The sequence below is a fragment of the Bubalus bubalis genome, chromosome 3 (assembly GCF_019923935.1).
Source record: "Bubalus bubalis isolate 160015118507 breed Murrah chromosome 3, NDDB_SH_1, whole genome shotgun sequence".
NCBI lineage: Eukaryota > Metazoa > Chordata > Mammalia > Artiodactyla > Bovidae > Bubalus > Bubalus bubalis.
Genome location: NC_059159.1, coordinates 50,010,707 through 50,032,690, shown reverse-complemented (window position 1 = coordinate 50,032,690; position 21,984 = coordinate 50,010,707). Strand labels below are relative to the sequence as shown.

At 50.4% G+C, this 21,984-nt stretch overlaps 1 long non-coding RNA gene across 1 annotated transcript; it reads right to left on the bottom strand.

Moving 5' to 3' along the window:
* Positions 1 to 7,617: 7,617 nt before the first annotated feature.
* On the bottom strand, positions 7,618 to 21,491 carry LOC112583799. Its single transcript, XR_003108041.3, has 2 exons — positions 21,387 to 21,491; positions 7,618 to 7,971 (listed from the first exon to the last, which is right to left on the bottom strand). It is a non-coding gene; the product is annotated as an uncharacterized LOC112583799 (long non-coding RNA).
* Between the last annotated feature and the right edge of the window lie 493 nt (positions 21,492 to 21,984).

The window sequence follows — 21,984 nt, the reverse complement described above, 5'->3', positions numbered from 1 at the left end:
AGGCTCTTTAGTTCTTATTTCTTCATTCTTATTTCTTTAGTTCTTATTTCTTAGTTCTTTAGAATGGGGATAATCATGCCTAAATGATAGACTTGTGGCAAGAATGCCTGATACAGGTAGGTGCTCAAAGAAATATTGCTGTGTGAATGGATGAAGAAAGGAAGGAAGGAAGGAAGGATGGATGGATGGATGGATGAACACTTGAACTGTTTCCTTGAATAGGCATGGGGGGCTCCACTTAGAAATCAAATAAAATCTGTAAGCCAATCCCAAGATTCTAGAACTACCAAAGCTTCTCCTATTGGGAAGGGTCAACTCAGAGGACCAGGCAGTGGGAGGCTTTTCTTCAAGGGGCCCCAGGATTTCAGGCCAAGGTGTGGGTTACTTGACAGAAGAATAAATGCTTCATTCATCTTCCAGCTGCCTCCTGCCCCACCCGAGTTCCACTGGAGTGACTCTGGCCCCCCTTGTAGAAGGGGCTGGATGCTCACCTTCCCCTCACCCTTCTTGCTTGCTGGCGCCCAGCCAGGGCACCTGTGGGTTCACAGAGATCCTGGCACAGACGGTCCCTGGAGTGGGGGAGACAGGCAGGGGCCCCCTTCCCATGTTGGTCCCACAGGGTGAGGTGTGGCCAGCAAAGGAAGAGCCAGAAAGGAGCCTTGCAGTCTGGTGATAGTTCAGCGGCCTCCCCTGAGGGCTGGGGAGGCGGAGGGTGTGACAGGATGTCCCTCTCAGTGGCCCCCTTCCCCAAGCTTTCCCCCAGCAGTCACCTTTCTGCCCCCACTCCCAGCCAATTTCCTAGTTCTCAGCCCACTCCCTGCCCGCTCTGCTTCACTACCGCTGCTCCCCCTGCCCTGAAAGCTGTGGGTCCTGGCCTTCCTCGCCTCACACTCCCTGCCCCCACCCCCGTCACCATCACACACACCCCGGGGGCAGCCTGGGGCCCAGGTGAACCAGGGCAGGGTCCACCATAATCTGCTCCTTCATCATGGCTCTGGTGAGACAGAAATCCTGCGGATGGAGAGATCAAACTGACCGGAGTGGGACATGAATAGGGGGCGGGGGCGGGGGTAGGGGCATCTCTTGGATCTGAGCTGCCATCCTGGGGCAGGAAGGGGGCGCTGGCTTGTTTTCCTTCCTCGAGCAGGTACAAAAGAAGCCACATTAATACAGTCCTGCCTTTGAAGCTCACCTCTGAAACCCGGGCTCTTGGGTCTGAGCCAAGCAGGCTTGGCCGCTCATGCCCTCTGCCCAGCCACCCCTCCAGAGGTGCTTCGGAACTGGGAGATCAAAGGGGCCTGGGTTTCTCCCCACCGTGCAGTCAGAGCGGTGGGTGAGGAGTAATTGTGGGAGGGCGGGTGTGCACAGAGGGTCCCGTGCAGGAGAGCAAGCCTGGATTTCAGAGGGCTCCAAAATGCATGCTCCCCGATAGGAACTGGGTACCTACCCGTGTGGTTGGTCTCCCTTCTTCCTTACAGGTGTTGTTGTGTCTGGTGTCCCATTTTACAGATGGGGAAATGGAGGCTCTGAGAGGGTTAAATAGCTTATCCAAGGAATCAGGATTGGAAACCTGATCCCCAATCCAGGACTTTCTCCCTATTGGAAAGTCCTACTCCCACCCCAAAGACAACTTTCAATTCTTGGTCATAAACCCAGGTATATGCTTTAGTCCCCAAAGCCAACAGCTCCATAAAAGGCTGCTGTTTTCGCATCTCAAAGTGGCTAATGTCAGCGGGCCCCGTCGTCCCTCCCAGACCCGCACAGGGAGGATGCACAGGCATTCAGGATTCCACAATGGACCCCGATTTTCCTTCTCCCACAAGCCCTTCTGCCCTCACGTTGCCTTTATGTTTGTTAAGCGGCTGAGAGGACTGGAGAGCTGGTGTTGGGGTGAGCAGGGGTACCCTCTCTGTGTACTGAACTCCCCCTTAGAATAAGGGAGGGATGAGAGGAACCACCAGCCCTCTGGGTAGAGACTCGGCTCATTCCCAAGTGGAAAGAGCCTGGAGGGGAAGACTCACCCTGCTCTTTCCAGCTGGGCAGCTGCCTCTCGCACCTGACCGATCACCTGGCCCTCTCCTTCCTCTCCCTCCCACTACCCCTCACCTCCCTCCAGACCACCTGATCAAAGGCAAGAATCTGGGAGCCCTTAATGATGTCCCCCCTCTGCCCCCCTCCCCTGCTCACCCTCTGCTCTTCCTGCCCGTCTCAAATAACTGTTTCCCTGAGGTGGAACCCGACTGATTCCGAGATGGAAGGGCCTTCTACATCAGTGTCTTCATTTCACAGCCGAGTAAGCCGAGGTCCAGAGGGGGTGACTTCCTTAAAGTCACATAGCGAACTCATGGCTTGGGACCAGGGCAATAGTGAGGTCTTTGGAAGCCTACATGATGAAGAGATTTTTGTTTCTCCCCCAGTGGAGGTGTTTTAAAACAGAAACAGTGTTAAACCGTGAAACACAGAACAAATAAAAAGCAGCACTGTTTAGGACTACCCTGATGGGTCCAGTGGTTAAGAATCCATCAGCCAATGCAGGGAGAATAGGTTCAGTCCCAGGTCTGGGAAGATTCCACGTGGTGCAGGGCAACTAAGCCTGTGCATCACAACTTCTGAAGTCTGTTTGCTCTAGAGCCTGAGCTCGGACACTAGAGAAGCCAGCACAATGAGAAGCCCGAGTCCCACGACTAGAGAGTGGTCCCCACTCCCCGAAACTAGAGAAAACCCGGGCTTAGCCATGAAGATCCACCACAGCCAAAAAAATAAAATAAAAATAAATAAGACTTAACAAAAATTTAGCACAGACCAACAGAACTTTTGGCACTGATGGAAGTGGCCCTGTGGTGGCCAGTAGCCACTTGTGCTTCTTGAGACTTGACGTGTGGATAGTGTGCTGAGCAGGTGAACTTTTAATTGAATTTAATCTAAATTTACATGGAAACAGTCGCGCATGACTACTGGCTGTTGAACTGGACATCACTTCTTTCTAGGTTTTCGGCTTGCAAAATTCTGGTCCAGTTCATTAAAGTTGAACTTTGGGGGTTGGGTTTTGTTTTAGAGGTACCCCAAGCTGTTAAGTCTGTCTGTTGCATGATGTTGTCCTGTCTGGCACTCACATCTGAGTCTATAAATTGGTGATAAATGGTGTAATAAGATTCTAGGGAGCGTCAGAAGAGGGATGGATTGCATCCAATATGAAGGTAGGAGGGTCAGAGGGAGAGTTTCATGGAGTGGGCATTGAAGGAGGCAGGAAAGATACAGAGGCGGGCGGTTTGGGGTCTGCTCAGGGTCAGCATCCAGTGCCCAGGAGGCACATAGTTTTCCCACGCTGCTGAGCCGCGGTGCCTTTCATCTTGTCATGCTCTGACCCTTGTCCAGTTTCCCCAGGGAGACTGTGGTGGCCTTGTGTGCTGGAGGAGGGCCACCTGAAGTGATGGGAAAGAAAGCGGGGAGCCAAATGGCCAGGGGCTGTGTGAGAACTGAACAGTAATGGGGAGCCTGGGGTTTCTCCATCGGCATCCTAGCTCAGGCTGAGACCCCAGGGGGGCAGGATAGAGGCTGAGACCATTTACAGTCATACACCAAGGAAACTTCACCTCTCAAACCCCTCATCCAAGTTTCTGGTCCAGCTTCTTCCATCTCAGCCTTCTAATCTAGCATCCTCAGAGTGAGGACCTGGAGCCTGACTTCCGTGGTCAGGCTCAGCATTTAAGAATCGGGGATGCAGACAATATAAACAGCTGAAAGTTAATATTACAGAGGGAAAGAACTTGACAGGGGAAAAAAAGGGAGCAAAAGATTGGAACAGGGAATTCATGGAATAGGAAGCACAGATAAATGATCAGTTATCAGGAAAGAACAATCAAACTTTGACATCTTGTACAAATTAAATTTATAATGTCAATTATATCTCAATAAAAGCTGGGAAAAAAAAAAAGAATCATCTCCACCAGTTATCAGGACAGTACAACTAAAGCAATACTATGAGGGCTTCCCTGGTGGCTCAGTGGTCAAGAATCTGCCTGCCAATTCAGGAGACGTGGGTCCCATCCCCGACCGGGGAAGATCCTGCATGCGGCTGGGTTCACACCACAACTCCTGAGCCTGTGCCCTAGAGCCTGGGAGCCACAACTACTGAAGCCCGTGCACCCAAGAACTCACAGTCCACAACAAGAGAAGCCACCAAATTCAAAGTCTAGTAATACTTTCATATTGGTGTAGACACCCAGACACCATTGGCAGGAGACTTAATGATGAAGATTCACCACAGCCAAAAAAAAAAAAAAAAATACAGGTTGGGAGATTATAAATCGATGCTTCCTGTTTGAAGAGCCATTTGGCCATATTTCATAAGACTGGTGATGCTGTGCTTTATGGTAGGCTCTCATATTGGTGGTCCCCCGTGAACTACAGCACCCAGTACGCCACACCCACCCTTGTTTTGAACTCTAGGCCTAGCCATGTGACTTGCTTTGGCCAACAGGTTATTAGCAAGAGTGAGACAAGCAGAGACTTAATATGCACTTGCACAATGGGGCTTGAAACCCTGAAACTGCCATGCTGTGAGGAAGCCCAAGCTACTCAGAAGGAGAGACCATGTAGAAGCCTGAGGAACACTTCTGACAGCTAGACCCAAGGCCCCACACATGTGATCCCAGCTGAACATTCCCAGGTGCCCAAGGGGTCCAGACTGAGACCTCAGGCACTGCATAAGAGACAGCTTACCGCTGTACCCTCCTTGAATTACTTTTATTTTTTTGGTCCTGCTGAATGGCATGTGGGACCTTAATTCCCCAATCAGGGATCAAACCCATGCCCCCTACATTGGAAGTGTGGAGTCCTTTTTTTTTTTTTTAATTCATTCATTTGTTTCTGGCTGCATTAGGTCTTCATTGCTGCTCATGGGCTTTCTCTATTGCGGCAAGGAGGGGCTACTCTTCGTTGAGCTGGCTCCTCAATGAGGCAGCTTCTCTTGTCGTGGGCTCTAGGCATTGGGCTCAGTAGTTGTGGCACATGGGCTTAGCTGCTCCATGGCACGTGGGGTCTTCCCAGACCAGAGACTGAACCCTCACGCCCTGCACTGGAAGCACAGAGTCTTAACCACTGGACCACCAGGAAAGTCCTCCCTGCTTGAATTACCTAACCCACAGAATTGTGCGCAAATAAATGGGATATTGCTTGAAGCCACCAAGTTTTGGGGTGGTTTATGATGCGAGAACAGAAAATTGATAAACCTGTCATCCAGTAATTCCATTCCTAGCTATGTGCCCAGAGAAAACCTTGCAAGTGTACACAAGGAGATTTGTGCAAGGGTGCTTATCACAGCCTATTCATAAGCAAAGGATAGACTGAGGCATATACCTTCATTCAATGAATATGGCACAGAACGACATGGAACAACAGGGATAAAACCAAAACATGCTGAACACAACACTCAAGGGAGTTTACATGCAGGATGTAATATATAAAGCTCATAGAAAACTGAGAAACATACAGACACATACAGTATAGTGCTTATGTACTGATACTCTAAAGTTAAAACCTGCTTGAAAAGAATAAACCCTAAATTCAGGAGGGTGGTTCCCTCTGGGGAGGTGAATGAGCCTCAGGAGGAAGAGACATGGAATCCATAATGTTTTGTTTATTTAGAAAATATAAATCTGAAGCAAAAATGGCAAAACATTAAGATTTAACAAAGCTGGGTAGAAGAGACTTGGGTGTTCATTATATTATTGTTTATAGTTTTCTCTGTGTGAGAAATATTTTATAATAAAAAAGATAATTTAAAAAATAAGGATAGAGGCGGGAGGCTCTGAGTGGTGAAGGATAATTTAAGAGGAGATAAATTTGGGGAGAAGGTTCTGATGCCTCTTAGGCATTGCAGTCCCAGCCTTCCCCCTTCCTAGGGCAGCTTCATTCCTGCCCATGGGTCCCTTAAGTCCTCCCCATACCTTTATCATGGAGATCCTCTTCCTATTAAAACAAACAAAACTTCAAATAGTTGTGTTGCTTCAGTGTTGCAGGTCAGGCAGGGGTGGGGGGTGCAGGTCGGGGGATGCAGGGAAGCAGACCAGTAATAGACACCCCTGACCAAGACTCAGGAGGTATGAGCTGGAGTCCCAGCTCTTTCACAATCCCCTGCGTGACCTCACACACGCATTGTGTTTCTCCAAGCCTCACTTTCCCCGTCTTCAGTGTGAGATTGGCAGATTAGATCAGGGACAGTGAACCAGACAGAGCTGTCAAAATCAACATTCAGCCCCTCCATACCCAGCCAAGGTGACCAGAGTCTTGCTCCATAAGGCGAGGGAAGCAGGAATTTGGAAAAGCCCCTGGGGATTGTGGTACCCACACCTGACCGAGATGACCTCCCAGAACACTCCAGTCCCAGCACTGTGGGTGTCTAGGATGTGGCAGGCTCTAAATTCTGTTAGGATTGTCAGCTAAATTCATAGGGCACATCTGAGGTGCCCAATATATATACTTCCCCTCAGGCTAGTCTATTCATCCATCCATGCATCTGTTCGCTCCCCAAAACATTTATTTTGAGCGCCTATTATGTGCCAGGTCCTGTGTAAGATTCTGGAAAGTCAACAGTGAACAAAGTACACATAATAAAAATTAACACATAAATCTCAGACCCACTTCTGAGCACTTTACACTTATTTATTAAGAGCTCTATGAAGTAGGCACTATCATCCCATATTACAGATGGGGAGACTGAGGCATAGAGTGGTTAAGTATCTCACCCAAGACCAGCAGGATATAAGTGGCAGAGCCAGGATGCCGCTAGGCACTCTGTACCATCACCCCCTGAGTCCTTCTGGCTTCCCGCTCCAGCCCTTCTTCCCAGGTTTTCTTCCCACCCCTGTCTACACAAATGAGCACCTTTCTCTCACCCCCTGCCACTCACCTCCCACCAGGCAGGGAGGAGGGGTTCTAGTGATGCAGGCCATGTGGGCCTGCTGTGTATTGGAGGCGAATTTCATCCCTTGCATTTGTGAGATCAGAGGGGGCCACCCAGCTCCAGCGCAGAGGAGTGAAGGCAGGAGCCCGGATTTCCAATGGGCAGAACCTAGGGGTAGGAAGACCTGGCTTCACGGGAGGTGGGTGGGACCAGGTGACATGGGACTCACCCAGAAGCCATCAGTCACAGTTAAGCATTTACTGTGTCTGGCAGTGACTCAAGGAAGTGCTTGACAAACATCATCTCATTTCATCTTCACAAGGAGTTATTACTCTCCTTGCCTAAAGGAGGAAACTGTGTTCAGAGGGACCAGGTGACTATCCCAGGTTGCTAAGCTGGAATCCGAATCTAGGCTCTCTGACAACAAATGCTTCTTGTAGGAGCCGGGCACCTTTCTAGGCCCTGAGGACAGCAGTGAGCAGGGTTTCCTGCCCTAGTGGAGCTCACGTCTTGTGTGGAGTGGGCAGACAGTAAATGAGTAAACAGAGGATGATCATCAGTAATGACAAGTGCTATTGATGACAAGGTGCCCGAGAGACTTCAAAATGCACAGTGAGAGCGCCCGAGGTGTTGCAGGAAGGAGGACCCCTTTCAGGGCCCGAGAGTGGGCTCTTGTCTAACACTTGGAAATGAATTGTCTGAGGAGACACCCGTGCGGACAAAGCAAGAGACTTTATCGGGAAAGGGGTGCCCAGGCGCAGAACAGGAGAGGAACAGAACCCCGGAAGACTGCTCTGCCCCATAGCTCGAGGTTTCAGGTTTTATGACGATAGGGTTAGTTTCCAGTTGTCTGTGGCCAACCACTCTGACTCGCTGTCCTTCCTGGTTGCCCGTGCGTCACGCAGCCCACAGCCCTGGTTGCCCGTGTGTCAAGATGGACTCCAGTGAGGAGGATTCTGGGAAGTCAGCAGGACATAAGGACTGGAGTTTCCTCTCTCCTTTTGACCTTTCCCGAACACTTCCTGTTGGTGGTAGCTTGTTAGTTCTGCGTTCCTTACCAGGACCTCCTGTTTAAGATAATTCATGCAGATGGTTACTATGATGCATGGCCAGGGTGCGCAGTTTCAATTAGTGGTTCCCCTGACAGAGGGGCTTCCCTTCCTCAATGATGCACTGGACACCCTGCCCCAAACTTCTAATACAGAGCACCTAGAAATGTGGAGTCAAATATAACAAACATCCTATTACAGGGTGGCAAAAGTTGTGAGAAATTATCAGGGGTCAAAACCAGGGAAGAACCTGGAGACTTGAAGCTTCTACTGCTGGTTTTGGCAAATTTGAGGTGTAAAGAGCTTACGGGGGTCAGGAGACAAGGTGGGGAGATGGGAGTGAGATATTCATCTCCCACCCCCCCCCAAAAAGTCTAGACCCTTGAAAAGCTACATCCCCAGTAACAAGGTGAATTTGTGGATTGGGGGTAAGGATCCACCTACATAAAGGAAATCAACAGAAAAACTTAATGTTTCTGTCTTTACTTGGATTCATAGAAAACAAAAAAGCTTCTGATGAGCATTCCATAACCACAGGCATGCGTTCTTGTGAGTATAGACCTACTGTCTACCACTCGTGTAGAGAGGGAAAACCTAAGGCAATAAGTGAATTAAAATGGAGGGCTTCCCTGGTGGCTCAGATGGTAAAGAATCTGCCTGCAACATGGGAGACCTGGGCCAGGAAGATCCCCTGGAGAAGGGAATGGCAACCCACTCTAGTATTCTTGCCTGGGAGATCCCATGGACAGAGAGTAGTGGGCTACAGCCCACGGGGTGGCAGAGTCGGGCATGACTGAGCAACTAAAACTTTCACTTTCAAGCTTGGTATTATTAGCCTTCACTTCAGTTCAGTTCAGTCGCTCAGTCATGACCTACTCTTTGCGACCCCATGAATAGCAGCACGCCGGGCCTCCCTGTCCATCACCAACTCCCAGAGTTCACTCAAACTCACATCCATCGAGTCGGTGATGCCATCCAGCCATCTCATCCTCTGTCATCCCCTTTTCCTCCTGCCCCCAATCCCTCCCAGCATCAGGGTCTTTTCCAATGAGTCACTTCTTCACATTGGGTGGCCAAAGTATTGGAGTTTCTGCTTCAGCATCCATCCTTTCAATGAATATTCAGGACTGATTTCCTTTAGGATAGACTTGTTGGATCTCCTTGCAGTCCAAGGGACTCTCAAGAGTCTTCTCCAACACCACAGTTCAAAATTCTTTGGCGCTTAGCTTTCTTCACAGTCCAACTCTCACATCCATACATGACCACTGGAAAAACCATAGCCTTGACTAGACGGACCTTTGTTGGCAAAGTAATGTCTCTGCTTTTCAATATGCTATCTAGGTTGGTCATAACTTTCCTTCCAAGGAGTAAGCGTCTTTTAATTTCATGGCTGCAGTCACCATCTGCAGTGATTTTGGAGCCCAGAAAAATAAAGTCTGACACTGTTTCCACTGTTTCCCCATCTATTTGCCATAAAGTGATGGGACCGGATGCCATGATCTTAGTTTTCTGAATGTTGAGCTTTAAGCCAACTTTTTCACTCTCCTCTTTCACTTTCATCAAGAGGCTTTTGAGTTCCTCTTCACTTTCTGCCATAAGGGTGGTGTCATCTGCATATCTGAGGTTATTGATATTTCTCCCAGCAATCTTGATTCCAGCTTGTGCTTCTTCCAGTCCAGCGTTTCTCATGATGTACTCTGCATAGAAGTTAAATAAGCAGGGTGACAGTATACAGCCTTGACGTACTCCTTTTCCTATTTGGAACCAGTCTGTTGTTCCATGTCCAGTTCTAACTGTTGCCTCCGGACCTGCATATAGGTTTCTCAAGAGGCAGGTCCGGTGGTCTGGTATTCCCATCTCTTTCAAAATTTTCCACAGTTTATTGTGATCCACACAGTCAAAGGCTTTGGCATAGTCAATAAAGCAGAAATAGATGTTTTTGTGGAACTCTCTTGCTTTTTCTATGATCCAGCAGATGTTGGCAATTTGATCTCTGGTTCCTCTGCCTTTTCTAAAACCAGCTTGAACATCTGGAAGTTCACGGTTCACGTATTTCTGAAGCCTTATTATTAGCCTTAGGGTTGAGGAAAGACAGGTTATCTTTGGAGGGACATACCTCCAACTCAAGCCTCTCAGGAATGTCATAAGTAAGTTCTTCAGGCTGGAGCCCACATTCCAAGCACACAGTACACATACTGCAAGGAAACCAGCAACCGTGAGTGAGAGCCTGCCAACACAGTGAGCGGCAGGTGTGGTCCTTGTGAATGTCATTTTATGGAGTTCTCAAGCAGGGAATCTCAAGTGTCTCTATTTAACATGTCAAAAGAGATGTCAGAGGGGATTAAGTGTGACTAAAGAAGGCAACATCGGACTGGTGATCAAGGAAGAGCTTGTGGAGGAAAAGACGAGACCTGAATGAGAAGGATCCGGCCTCCTGTTGGAGAGGAACATCCCAGGCAGAGGAAACAGCAAGTGTAAAGGCTCCAAGGCAGGACTGCCCTAGGCCTGTTGAGGAGCAGCCATGAGCAGCTGGAATGGTCTTGAGGGACTGTGATATGGGTTGAGGTGAGAGAGAGCTAGGAAGGGGTGGGATCACAGTGAGGGGTTCTGCAGGTCCCCAGGAAAAGTCTGTTTGTTTTTTTTTTTAATGCAATCAGAAGGCTTAGGGGTTAACACACAGGAGCAAGATATGATCTGATTTGCATTTTTTTAAAAGACCACTTTGGGGGACTGTCCTGGTGGCCCATTGGTGAAGACTCCTCATTTCCACTGCAAGGGGGCATGGTTTCCATCCCTGGTCAGGGAACTAAGATCCCACATGCCTTGTGATGCAGCCAGAAAAATAAAAACTAGGACCAAAAGAAAAAAGACTAGGACCTACTGTATAGCGTAGGGAACTCTACTCAAATACTCTGTGGTGAACTGTACGGGAAAAGAATTTGAAAAAAGAGAGTGGACATATGTATGTGTGTGGCTCTTCATTTTGCCATACAGCAGAGAGTTACACAGCATTGCGAATCATCTACACTCCAATAAAAATTTTTTTAAAAGAAAATTGGAAAGCAATTTAAAAAAATAAAATAAAAAAGATCAGGGGATAAATAAAAAATAAATTTAAAAGACTGGGGAGTCCCTGGAGGTCCAGTGGTTAGGACAAGTCACAAGGGAGCAGTCAAAAGAAAGAAATATATACCACTTTGGTTTACCACATGGAGAAAGGAGGTGACAGGGTCCAGGTTAGAGCCAAAGGTTCCAACTCCAATTGTCTCTAAAAGAAGACTCTCCTTGCTCAGAGAGGGGTCTCAGGGGACGATGTGAGGAGTAAGTGTATGAGGTGCGGGGAGGGTTTGGGGGGAGCCTGTTGGTCTGTAAACTCAGCCTCAGAGGCTGAGAAATAAAGAGCTGAGCCTGGGAAGCCCCCTCTGACCAAGGCCCCCGGCCCAAATTACTGACTTAGTCCACTGAGTCTCTCTTTCAGTGAAATGCTACCAAGTGTCTCCTTCGTGCCAGGAGTAACCATAGTCATCGTCCCTGCTGGGGATGGAGAGCCAGGAGGCCCAGTCTCTGCCCTCCCAGGGGAGTTTGCAGTTAGCAGGCAGTGACAATTCCTGGGAAAGGTTCTGGGCTGGGGAAAAAATCTCTGGGAGCCCAGAGGGAGGAGAGTGTCTGTTCTCGGGGAGGAACAGTGTCAAGACTAATTCCTTAGAGGGGCTGACCGGAGCTGCTCCTCCCTTCCATCTCCCAGGACCCGCTGCATCTCTGGTTGAACCTTTCTGCACACTCCCTCTAAAAGAGAGGGGGTGCTTGCCCCTCTCCTACAGGCAATGCCCAGCTGAAGGAGAATTTGCCTGTCATTCACTGTGGAAGGAAGAGGGGAGACAGCAGCCAACGAGAGGAACCACAAGCCTCAGATCCAGGCCTCCTTCACCTCCATTCCCTGGTGCAGGGAAAGAGCAAATTAGCCAAGATGGTGTGGTCAGGCTCTCTCACCGCACGACCTCTTGCTCTTGCCCCACGCTTTGTGAATAATGGTTGTGTAACAGCTGGGGGCACTGACATCACTGCGTGTGTGCGTCACGAAGTACTCTCTTGGCCACGGGCTACTGCTGTTCTGTAAGCATATATAAGCTTCCCCTGGAAAGCCCTGGCAGGCTATGCTGTGTGATATTCCAGCTGCTGCCAGGGCTGTATCAGCCAGGAGAGAATAAACGTGTCTGCAGTTTCTACGGCTCCTTGAGTCTCCTTCTAGCTTCTTAGATCTCGCCTTGCCTACCCTGGGCTCAACGAACAATGCTCACAGCGAGACACAACGAGACAATTGGCATCGCGAACAGGATCAGCAAGACACCTTGCTTGATGATATCGGTGGGGCTGGGGTCATTACCCCATTTCTCAGATGAGGAAACTGAGGCTCGGGACGCTCCAAGGCCTCACAGGGAAGCTGTGTGCCTATGCCCATACCAGAAGTCAGTCTTCTGTTCCAGCACTCTTCTGTGGCCTTTCTCCATGCCCAATGCTCTCACTCCCGCTCCAGCGCCCTCTGCTCCCCATCCAGGCCCCAGCAGCAAAGGGAGCAACAGCAGAGCTGTGAGTTGCTGCTGGGAGCAAAGAAACTCAGGGCAGCCATACCAACTTCCGGGGCTGGGCCTCCCAACTTCTTCGCAAGTTCCCCAGGAAGAGTCCCCTGGAATGGGGTGCCGGGAACGAACTTTATAAAATTCTCCACAAGCAGCCAAGCGGAACCTATTTTCCCTCACAATGCAATTAACGGCACCAACATTTACAAAATATGATTACAAGCGCTTTGGTTAAGTAGAGGAAAGTATATTAGATAGCAGCGAGGGGTTGATCTTAATGTGCGTTTTTTCGAGAGACTTGCATTTTCTTTGTGCAAATAAAGAGTCCCTAAATTCTCCATAGGCACTAAAATCAATGCAGTGGAACCATGATAACAAACACGGGCTCCACTTTTTGCTACATCCCCCAATTAATTAAGCCTTTCACGGGCATGTAATTAGGAACATTAGCAAGTCATAAAATTGCCGTGAGTCTTTAAATTATGTGCTGGCCCTTAGCAATTTGTTTTTAATTCCTTCTGAAGACAATGGCACTGCGGGGCCCAATAGATCTTCCGAGCGGCCTCCTGTGCGCTCCTTTATTGCGGGAGGGCCGGCTGCCGGGGGCTCCCCTCCAGGCAGCCGGGGTGCCCCAACTTCACTCCCGAGCCCTGGAGTGCTGCGAGACTCCACTTTCTTCCCCTCTTCTTCCCCACACCCCTTTGATTCTCCTGCATCCCTCCCTCCACACCTTTCCTCCCTTTCCTCTCTTCCTTTTGACCTCTTTCCCTCCAGCGCCTCCTCCTTCATAGCTTTCTTCTCTCTCCTGCATCTCTTCTTCCCTGCTCTGGCTTCCAGCCCCGACCCCAGCCTCAGGCACCTCCGCCCCATTCCCATCCACCTTGTAAAGGACCCTCAGAGGCCACATCTAGCCTGGCCTGCCACCTCTGATTTGTGGCATCGGTTACACTCCTTGGGAGCCAAACACTGAAGCAATCCAGAGGTGTTAGAGGAATGAGGGGCAGGGGTTATGACCCCGCTCCCAACACCCTTCCTGCTCCAAAGACAGGGAAAGTGGGAGGCCTAGCAGAGGGCCGTGGCATCTGGCCTTGCTGGCAAAATGCCCCTGAGAGGGTCTCCACTGGCTTTTCACTCCTCTGCCAGGACCCCCTGTCACCCGATGGAGTCGGAGAGCACTGCTCCCCAGCCCTGCACCACCCAGAGTCCCCTGCTCCTCAGATCGTTACCCTCCCAAGCTTATATCCACCAGCTCCAGAACTTAGGGGAATTAGCTCTCTGGGTTCAGGGCTTCTAAACCCAGCCTCGCTCATACATCCTCTACCCAAGCCTTCCTTTTCTGTCAACTAGAGGTTTCTAAGTCATGAATAAACATCCACCAGAAGATAATGTGGGTCCTGGTTAGCAACTCCCCAGGTCCACTGGCACAAAGCCTTCTCCAAGGTTTGCTGAAATCTCGGAGAGAAGGACTGACATCTGGCTGGCTCCCTCCTCCTGCCTCCATACTATCAGCATCCTCTCCCAACTCCTGGAGATCACAAGGCTTCTGGGGTATCTTGGAATCCCCAAGGCTTACAACTAGGAGGAATATTACTAAAGAGCAAGTGAGGACCACACCGAGCAAGGGACTGGGGACAAGAGACCTGCTCGCTCAGCAGTCAACCACTGCGAGCATCTCTGGTTCACGGCTTCCATGGGGTCAGTGGCTCCTCTGTGTCTCAATCTCTTGTCAGCTTCTGCTCTCACTGTAACCTAGTTCTGTTTTGTTTTGTTTTATAGTGCTGTGTGGCATGCAGAATCCCAGTTCCCCAAACAGGAATGGAATCTGCACTCCTCCAGTGGAAGCACAGAGTTTCAACCACTGGACTGCCAGGGAAGTCCCCCAGAACTAGATTTTTCTTACCACATTTCCCCCGTGTGATGGACATTACTAGTGTTCGATGGTATTGGGTTCTGCTTGCCTTCTGGATGAGGTCATATTCCTGGCCCCACGGAGGTTAGGCAAGGCTGTGAAACCTACATGGGCCAATGCAATGTGAGCAGAAGGAGTAGGTGTCCCTTCTGTGTGTGAGTGTGTGTGTTAGTTGCTCAGCCGTGTCCAACTCTTTGCGATCTCATGGACTGTAGCCCGCCAGGCTCCTCTGTCCATGGAATTCTCCAGGCAGGAATACTGGAGTGGGTTGCCATTTCCTCCTCCAGGGGATCTTCCTGCCCTAGGGACTGAACCCAGGTCTCCTGCATTGCAGGGGGATTCTTTACCATCTGAGCCACGAGGGAAGCCCATGTGTGTCCCTTCTGGGTAGAAGCGTTTCGGAGCTGGTCTTTAATTCTGTGTGTCTTCTTCCCCGGTCCCTCACGGAAGCACTTGCTGATATGGAGGTGCCCCGGTGGAACTGGCTTGGAATGCTCAATCCACATCTGGCGGCAGCTGCTCCGGAGAACTGCCCCGACCCAGCAAAGAATTCACATGAGCAAAAAGTAGATCTTTGTCGTGTTAAGCCCCTGAGATTCAGGTGATGTCTGTTACCACAGTGTAACTGAGCCAGTCCTGACAAATTCGCCAATAAAGAGCCTCTGGCAGGTCCAGCTAGGACCAGACCTAAGGTCTAGTGGGGAGATTAGCTGTCTTTGGGTCAAATGCATACCTTGCCTCAATAGAGGAAAACAGTTCTTCAATTTATGTTACTCATACTCAACAAAATAAGCATGTAACTTATTAGCAAGGCTGTCAGTGGGCTGACCCCTGCCCACCCTCCAGCCACATTTCCTGCTACTCCCAGCCCTGCTCCACATCTCAGGCCCAGAGACACTGAGTATCTCCTTCTTCCCTTAGTATGTCAAGCCAGCTCTTTGTACTTGTTGTTTCCTTTGCCTAAAATGCTTTTCCATTCACACCTCCTCCTGAGGAGATTCTGATTTTTGTCTTTTATATATCTACCTATCATCTATTTATTTGGCTGCATCAAGTCTCATTTGCATCACACGGGATGTTTTATTGCAGCTCTCAGGCTCAGCAGTTGGGGCGGGCTGGCTTAGTTGCCCCGTGGCATGTGGGATCTTAGTTCCCCGACCAGGGACTGAACCTGTGTCCCCTGCATTGCAAGGTGCATTCTTAACCCCTGGGATGACCAGGGAAATCCTCTACTGATATTTAGAGTCCCAGGTCAAGGCTTAGAGCTTCTTTGAAGTCTTCTGTGGTTAATCGCAATCCATACCCTTCATGGCACTCTGCATGTCTTCTGTCGTAGACTGCTCACGTGGACTTCTACTCATTTGCTTATAAGTCCATGTGCCCGGTCCTCCCTGGATGGTAAGGCCCTCCTAGCACCTCAGCCATCGTCAGGCCTCCGCTCCCTCCACACATTACTGCCAACAACCAGCTCAACGAAGCCAGCGTTTCTTGATTGCCTACCACTGTCCCACACCCTCTATACACCATACCCAGCTGACCTGAACAAGTATTGTTATCGTTTTCACATTCTCCAGAACCTCTCCATCCCACGCCTCCCCTCATGTGTCGTCCTGCGTGCACGCTCAAGTCATGTCTGACTCTTTGCAATTGTAGCCCACCAGGCTCCTCTGCTCATGGAATTTCCCAGGCAGGAATACCGGAGCGATTTCCCATTTCCCCCTCCCGGGGATCTTCCAGACTCAGGGATCAAATCCAAGTCTCCTGCATTGACAGGTGGATTCTTTACCACTGAGCCACCTGGGAAGCCTATACTTCCCGAGGGTCCTGCAGTTGCTCAGTTATACTCTGTCCAATGAATAATGAAATGAATGAATGAATGAATAGGTGAATTCTGACTTACACATACAGAGGCCAGGTCTTCGTGGAACACATCCGTGAAAGCCCACCTCTTCCCCGAGTCATATGTGCCCGCTATAATAACTGCCCAGGTTGCTGTGCACTGGTCTGTGGTGTTTGGTTGGTTTTTTTCCTGGAATTTTCTTTAACTGAATTTCTAAACTTCACATAACAAACTTGAACCACTTCAAAGCGAACAATTCAGAGGATTTGGTACAGTCACACATCAGCTCTATCCAGGCCCCAAACATTTTTCAGAACCCCAGAAGGAAACCTCGTACCCTAAAGGGTTCAAAGCAGTCACTCCACCATGGACCTTCCCTGATAGCTCAATTGGTAAAGAATCCATCTGCAATGCAGGAGACCCTGGTTCGATTCCTGGGTTGGGAAGATCCCCTGGAGAACGGATAGGCTACTCACTTCAGTATTCTTGGGCTTCCCTTGTGGCTCAGCTGGTAAAGAATTCACCTGCAATTCAGGAGACCTAGGTTCGATCCCTGGGTTGGGAAGATACCCTGGAGAAGGGAAAAGCTACCCTTTTCAGTATTCTCACCTGGAGAATTCCATGGACTTTATAGTCCATGGGGTCACAAAGAGTCGGACATGACAGTGACTTTCACTTTCAGAAGGAAACCTTGTACCCTAAAGGGTACAAAGCAGTCACTGCACAGTGGACCCTCCCTACCTGAGCACTTTTAAGCCAAGGAGTCTGGGATGGGCAGGGGTGTCCCCACGGGGAAAGACATGAATTCTCCATCCCCAGCCCCCTACAGTGGTCACATGCAGGCATTTGGAGGCATTTCCTGACTCGAGCCAGCAGCCTCTGAGACTTCCCAGACTTTTGCCCCAAGCAGGGCCCACTGGCTAGCTCAATACCAAGACAAGTGGAGTGTCCCAGGACCCCAGGCCAGGGCTCTGCTGGGCCCATTCCCAGGCAGCTGCATTCCCTCAGGATGGGGAGCCTGGTGAGCAGAGTCTAACCTTGAATAACTGTTTTCTCGTTGTCATCCGCAGATCTAACTCTGAGTCTGCCGAGAATACTCGGCGGGGACATATATTATACCCAGAGCTTTTTATCTAGCACATGTGACCCTGCCCATCATGAGCTGTACGTTTTATTCTCACTGGTGGGACAAAAACCACCTCCTACTGCAGCATATATCAAGGGGAAGAATGTTGAACTTTCTTTGCATTAATATAAATAGCTGTTTAGGCCTCATTCCCCAGCCCAGGACCCTCTGCGCACCTGTCCTTCATCTACTCTATTTGGCATCTGGTTCAAGTTTGGTTTATTTAGAGCCCAGGTCGGCAGGCTTTTACATATTAAAGGTGCATTTTAAAAGAGCATTTTCTATTCTAATTTGGGGGAGCCAAGCTCTTTAGGGCTTTCGGGAGTGGTGTCCACCTGATTTACATTTCCCCCTCTGAGCGGAGCCACTGAGGCACATTAGAATGTAAATAATAGTGATGGATACATGTATCTTTAAAGATCCATTTTCACTCCAATTTTTTCTCTCTTTGTGGGGAGGGGACCAGCCAGGGAGGAATGGAAGTACCCAGACTGTGGGGGCAGAGGAAAGAAAGAAGAGGAGGGAAGGATGCAATGGGTTTCTTGGAAAGGCTGGTCCCAAGGAGGAAAGGTTGCAGTTCAGAGGACTGGGGGTGGAGGTCGGGGCAGGGTTTCTGCAAGATGGCAGACCGCAAGCCTGGCAGGACCAATCCCTTCTTTGTCTTGGGAGAGGCTACTGCGTTGCAGTTAGGCCAGTCTTCCAATACTGGCTCCAATGTGACTTTGCAAAATTCACTTCACCTCTCCAAGCCTGAGTATACCTCTTAGGCTGTAGAGATCAGCATAACTATCCCCTCTAGGGCTGGCACGGGGAATGCATAAGACGACACCTATAAAACACAGGGTCCCAAGCATGCAGTCAGTGAGCAACGTAAAACATATCAGCTATTGTTTACTATTGTTTTCCTTGTAAATTTTGTCTATCCCAAGCCCTAGGGCCCTGAACATGGTAGACACTTGATTGGTGTGTATGAGCTGGACTGCCCATTCATTCCGTGTTGAACATTTTACCTGGGGGATTCCTGGGTAGCCCAGTGGTTATAACATTGCATGTTCACTGCCAAGGACCTGTGTTCGATCCCTGGTGGGGGAACCAAGGTCCCATAAGAGGTGTGGTGTGGCCAAAAAAAAGGGAAAATTTATCTGGCACCAACTCTGGGCTATGGACTTGGCCCAAGGCCCTGGAGAAAGATGACTGAGGCCTGGTTCCTCACCTCTATCCACCTGCCACTCTCACCAGAGCTCCCATCTGACTACCTCTGCAGGTCCCCATCTGACTGATGCTCTCTCTTGCTTTCAATGCCCTGGGTCCAGGACCTCCTCTCTCCTGTTCATTCCTAGAATAAGTCTCATTCACCTCTTCCAGGAAGCCTTCCCAACTCCCCGTGCTGGATGAGGTGCGCCCTTCCCATCACTTCCCTCCACCACACTGCTAACCACGCTCTGTGATAACCCTTTCATGGGTCCAGATGCCATACAGAGTGTGAGTCCCAGGGGCAGAGAGAAAGATTGTCTTATCATCATTCTATTCTCAGATGCACAGTAGGTGCTCAACAGATGTTTGCTAAATGAAATGATGAATTTGATGCTTTCAAGGGAATCACAGTCTCAGCAGAGGCGGACCTGTGTACAAGTTGTTACAGGGCAAGATGAGCTTGGAAGGGGCAGCTGGGTGAGTCCAGAGGGCTTCCCAGAGGAGGTGGCAGTGAAGAAGGGCCTCGAAGAATAAGGAAGGGCTGGGACTTCCCTGAAGGTCCAGTGGTTCAGACTCCACCTCCCAAGGCTGCAGGCACCGGTTTGATTTCTGGTCAGGAAACGAAGATCCCACATGCCGTGAAGCAACTAAGCCCACATGAACACAACTACAGAGCCTCTGTGCCGAAACTAAGATCCCACACAGCCAAAAATAAATAAATAGATTATCTAAAAAAAGAAGAAGAAACACAGGGGATAAAGCCTTGGGCCGTTGCTCATGAGCCATCTTTGGGGATGAAGGGTCAGTGGAGTCAGGGGAGAAAAAGCAGGAGAGGGGAGGAGAAAGCAAAGAGAATACCTTTGGGTGCTGGAGGTGCTCTGGATCCAGAGAAACAGGAAATTAGGGGGAGGCAGCGGGAAATGGGAGCTGGGACAGCAGAGGAAATGGGGATACAGAACGGGTGGGGGCCAGTGAGCCTGCCTGGGAGGAGAAGAGAAAGAATCAGGAGAGAGGGAGGGAGGGAGGCCAGGAGGCAGGGAAGGCGATGAAGACGTTCTTTCATCTTCTTCCTGGAGGGAAGGGTCGGGCTGTGATAGGGGGAATGACGGAAAGTCTCATTGGAGCTGTTGGTCTGAAAGAATTTGTCTTCGGAACAAGCTTTTTATCAGTCAGCTCTAAAGATCAGGATTCCTCAGAGGCCTCTCCGTCTTCCTCTCTCTCTCCGTGTCTCCGTCCTACCCTCCTTGCCCAGCTCACTCCGTCTCCTGGCGCAGCTCACGTCGTCCCCTTTTTTCTGCCGCTGTCCGTCTCTGTCTGTGCTTTTCCCTGCTCCTGAGACCCTCGCCATCTCTCTGTGCTGGCCAGGCAGCTGGCTGACAGCAGGGCAGGCCCTCCTCAGACGCTCAAGGGGGCCCTGGGGCCCAGAGGGCCTCGGGCAGGGCCTCGGGCCAAGGCCGTGGGTCTCCTTTGGGCAAGTCAGGGGCGCTCTCTGGATGTCTGTTTCCTCCTCTATAAATGGACAGGGGCGGATGCTGTGACCCCGAAAACTGAAGTAGTGGGTGGGTGGGAGTGACAGTCCTCCAGGTGGGGAGAGCCTTGGGGCGGTCCAGGAAGGGGACACCTCAGGGGGTCTTTACCTTCCTTTATCAAACCAGGTCCTGGGATGGGGGCCTTCCCAGAGGCCTACAGGTGTGTGCTGACTGACACCCAGACCTCACCAAGGGAGGGGAAGGGAGAGGCTGCGCCTGTGATGGGGGTGGGGATGGGGGGCGCTCATCAGGGCTACAGTAAGACCTTTAGGGGACTTCCCTGGTGCTCCAGTGGTTAAGACCCCAGTGCTGTCAATGCAGGGGTCATGGGTTCAATGCCTGGGGGGGGGAACTAAGATCCCACAGGCTGGGCAGTGTGACCAAAACATTAAAAAAAAGAAAGAAAGAAACTTTAGGTGGGCCTCCCCAAATGTAATTTAAAAACCCACCAACTCAATGATAAATAGGTGTAAGGAAAGCCAACGAATGTCTGATTCTCCCATATTACTTATGGGCTTTCTAAGGAGTATTTTCTTTCCAAAATCATATTTAGGTGGCCCCACTTGGCTGATGCTCTCAGCCCACCTGGTGTGTGACCCAGCACAACCCACCAGGACATCTCAAACCTAGAAATTGTGGGTGCGCCAAGGGCACAGCCACAAAACCCCCCTTCAAGCTATACTTCAGTGAGGTGGGGGCCTAGGGCAACAGGCCTCTTTCCTGGGGAAGATGCACTCTGGCCAGGCTAGGGGCCATGAGTCCCTGGGAGGAAATGGGGAGACAGCCTGGGCTCCATGGGGGCCCTGGCCCCTGCCACATACCCCCTCCTGCCTCCCAAGTCAAAGCTATTTTTCTCATCATGGCCAGTTGTCCAGGTGTGACTCGCACCCACCCTGTGTCCACAGCAAAGGCAGGTTTGAGAAGAAAGGAGAAGGGATGTGGTCCTGACACCCTCTACCCTCTGGCCCCACCAGCAGGCCTTGGAAGGGGGTGGCTGGCAGGAGCTGGCGTGGAAGGAGTTAAAGAAAAAATACTCCTAACACTCGATAAAGATGGTAAGGCAGACTGGATTCAGGACCATCACAGTCCGCAGAGGGACTGCTGCGGTGGGATTTTGTGAGGATTTGGGGCTCAGCTCCAGATACAGCATCAGCAAGTGGGACTTTGTAACCAAGAAGCCAGGTGCGGGGTGGGGGGATCAGTGGACGGAAAACTACTAAGAGGAAACGTCAGGGATAAGGAGGGGTTATCAACTCACCAGGATTCATGCTGAAGACAGACCAGGGCAATCCGACACCCCTTGAGGAAGGTAGAGGGATGAGGACCCAATCAGATATGGGAAGGGGTGAAGGGAGACTCTTGACAAACGGACTTAACCACGTGTGTGTGTGTGTGTGTGCGCGCGTGCACGCGCATGTGTGTTCTGTCATGTCTAACTCTGTAACCCCATGGACTGTAGCCTCCAGGCTCCTTTGTCCATGGAATTTTTCAGGCAAGAATACTGGAGTGGGTTCTTGCTAAGAGTGGGCTTTACAAAGAAGTTCACAGATGGACCTAGGAGAAGTTTCGGGAACCTGAATAAGGTTTGGTAGAGCACAGCGTGTCTGACAAGGGGAGGGGGAGCCTCTCGCTGGGAGCACCACCTGGGTGGAGTGTTGGCAGTACACCCGGGGATCTCCCTGTTAGGGGAAGCACACTGGCTGAAACCCCGCCCACCCTGCCCAGGCGGCATGGTAACCATTTGCCTGAGCTATTTCACTACAGGAGGTCCTGGTAGGGAACACGAAACTAACAAGCCACCACCAACCGGAAGAGTTCGGGAAAGGTCCAAGGGAGGCACCACGTGTCAGACCTCC